The 3,292-nt window shown below is 40.4% G+C and overlaps 1 pseudogene; it reads right to left on the bottom strand.

The window, feature by feature from the left end:
- Positions 1-1,203: 1,203 nt before the first annotated feature.
- Positions 1,204-1,536, bottom strand: LOC110325119 (annotated as a pseudogene).
- Positions 1,537-3,292: the final 1,756 nt, after the last annotated feature.

Raw genomic sequence — 3,292 nt, 5'->3', positions numbered from 1 at the left:
GAAACCATATAGACTCAATAGATTATATTTCTATACATTTGTGCACACACATACATGCATACTTACATATATAAGCATATATGAAATAATAATTAAAGAAAAAAATAGACTATCAACTTGAGTGTTAAGGGACATGGGTGGGATTCAAGAGAAGGCAGCTAGGGAGGGTGATGTAATTATTTGATTAAAATTATCAATGAGATTTTCTTTCTTTCTTTCTTTCTTTCTCTTTCTTTCTTTCTTTCTTTCTTTCTTTCTTTCTTTTTGCCTCAAGTTTCTTTGTAAAAACAGCATAGGAGTGCATATACACTCACTGATAAGTGGATATTAGCCCAGAAACCTAGAATACCCAAGATACAATTTCCAAAACACAAGAAAATCAAGAAGAAGGAAGACCAACGCGTGGATACTTCATTCCTCCCTAAAATAGGGAATGGAATATCCAAGAAAGGAGTTGCAGAGACAAAGTTTGAAGCTAAGACAAAAGAATGGACTATCCAGAGACTGCCCCACCCAGGGTCCATCCCATAATCAGCCACCAAACACAGATACTATTGCATATGCCAGCAAGATTTTGCTGAAAAGACCCTGATATAGCTGTCTCGTGTGAGGCTATACCAGTGCCTGGCAAATACAGAAATGGATGCTCACAGTCATCTATAGGATAGAACATAGGACCCCCAATGGAGGAGCTAGAGAAAGTACCCAAGGAACTGAAGGGTTCTGCAACCCTATATGTAGAACAACAATATGAACTAACCAGTACCCCCAGAACTCGTATCTCTAGCTACATATGTAGCAGAAGATGGCCTAGTCAGCCATCATTGGGAAGAGAGGCCCCTTGGTCTTGCAAATTTTATATGTCCCATACAGGGGAATGCCAGGGCCAAGAAGTGGGAGTGAGTGGGTAGGGGAGCAAGGTTGGGGGAGGGTATAGGGGACTTTTGGGATAGCATTTGAAATGTAAATGAAGAAAATATCTAATAAAAAATAAATAAATAAAACAGCATAGGATACTGGTCATCTGCAAATAGTGTTTGGGTGGGTGTGTCACATCAGTCCTTCTGTCTTCACACTGGCAGGCATCTTTTCTATGGGGGCCTTCACAGGGGCCTGAGCACCTTTGGGAGCCTGAGCTGGAGCTACAACCTCTGCCCTGGTTTGAACCTTGGGCTTTGGTTGGCAGAGCCTATGATCCTTTTCTCATGTAGTTTCAAACCTACTTCCCAAGCTTGGGGTGAGCGATGAAAGCAAAATGGCTGAGTTTGCTGTTGGAGCCCTTATCTTGGGCTTGATGGCCTGAGGCTTCACAAGGGCCTCAATGGTCTCCGCATGTGCACTCACTGCCTTTGCAGTGCTGGCCTGCATCTGCTTCAGGCCTTTCTTGTTATGCTTCTTGGCAAAGCACATGCTCCTTGGGAGCTTGGGATCAACCCCCTTAAGAGATTTCTGTCTTTGTGGTTGGGGTTTCTTGATGCCATTTCTGTGCCATTTGTAGGATTGGTTGTATGCGCTGTGGTTCTTGGACTTGGCCATGTCTGAATGGTAATCCGTGGCTCCCACAGCCCCTCAGTGAGATTTTTGTGCCTCTTATACACACGAATAATTGAGTCAACTTAAAAATAAGAATGTATTTTAATTTTTCTAAGCTAAAAATTCAAAATCTTTTACCATAACTGCAAGACATTTTTTAGCGAAGCATACCTCAAGGATACGGGGGAATTATCATGTTGCACAGCCCTATCGTTGCTTTAAGAAATAGAGTTACTATAATGATCTGTTCCAGCAGCTTTTAAAAATGCCATAAATTTGGTAACTTTGTTGTTTTGGAGACAGGGTTTCTCTGTGTAGCCTTGGCTGTCCTGGAACTCACTTTGTAGACCAGGCTGGCCTGGAACTCAGAAATCTGCCTGCCTCTGCCTCCCAAGTGCTGGGATTAAAGGCGTGCACCACCACGCCCGACTATAAATTTGGTAACTTATGAACAATATAAAATTACTTTTGCAGTTCTGCAGGTCGACAGATCTAGTATCAAGTTGAATGCAAGTAAGGACCACTTCCTGCCTTGATAACATCTCCTCACTTTAATGGGTGGGGTTTCAGAGGACTCCAATGCCCTTTCGTAAGGGCCCCATCCCTAAGACCTAGCAACCTGCAGAGGGTTTACCTCTCGATACCATCACACTAGCAGCTGCATTTGAACTCACAATCATTCAGAGCACAGCAAGTCCCCAAGTGCACTTGGTTTGAAGAAAGAGGGAAAATTTCTCTTTACAATGCTACCCATCTCTAGACACCTCCATGACTACTGATATCCACATTGATTATGCAAACCAGTAAATGAAGGGGTTTGTTCTCATTGGTTATCATGTAATTCAATTTCTGTTTTATGCAATATCTATTCTTCCTATTAAAAATTACAAACATCCTAATCATTTCAACTACTTGAATTTCACTAATAATTAGAACTCCAGATCAGGAGAGAAATGCTAAGAAATGTTTAAAATAGGAGACTTTTCTTTTTTTTTCCAGTGAAAAGTATATGCAAATCCAAATTCACAGACAAACAGATTGTGTAGGTGATCAGATGGTGCACACTGGATGGAACGTTAAATTTGTTTGCCTCATATAGAGTTTCACTTGTCAATCAACTGGAGGCTTTGTGTTATGGGTATGCATATGTGATTACAATATAATGAGGCATATTCCATAAAACATATGTACACAAAAGGGAACATATGTCTCTCTCTCTCTCTCTCTCTCTCTCTCTCTATATATATATATATATATATATATATATACACACACACACACACACACATTAACTTGCATCCAAACTTCACATTTGTTTATTACCAAAAACAGCACAGAAAACGTAGTCTAAGTTCTTCTCAACTCCCCCCCTCCTGTCACTTGTTATATCTAGCAAAGGAAAGCACACCATCCAATTACTGAGATTTAAGAAAATCTTCCAGTCACTTAGAGTCATATTATTCTGCCTCTGAAATAGGTATCTATTGTATTTCTGCAAATAATTAGAAAAGAAGAAAATTGATATTGAAATGTCCCAGAATTGGTTTGGTTAACATTTCATAAGTATCCAGTTGGTGATACTAGAGATACAGCAAAAGTCCCAATCAGTAACCAATTAATCGGGCCTGAGAAAAGTCTTTGCAGCCCCTGAGACTGATCTGTCATGTTTTCTATATTCTGTAAGAATTACTCTGGCTGGGAAAAAAAATCCACTTACAGCAAAGGAGTGTGCAGGCTGGAGCTCAAAAACCCAGTTCTA

Source organism: Mus pahari, chromosome 8, assembly GCF_900095145.1.
Source record: "Mus pahari chromosome 8, PAHARI_EIJ_v1.1, whole genome shotgun sequence".
Lineage (NCBI taxonomy): Eukaryota > Metazoa > Chordata > Mammalia > Rodentia > Muridae > Mus > Mus pahari.
This window is presented reverse-complemented; position numbering and strand designations above follow the sequence as displayed.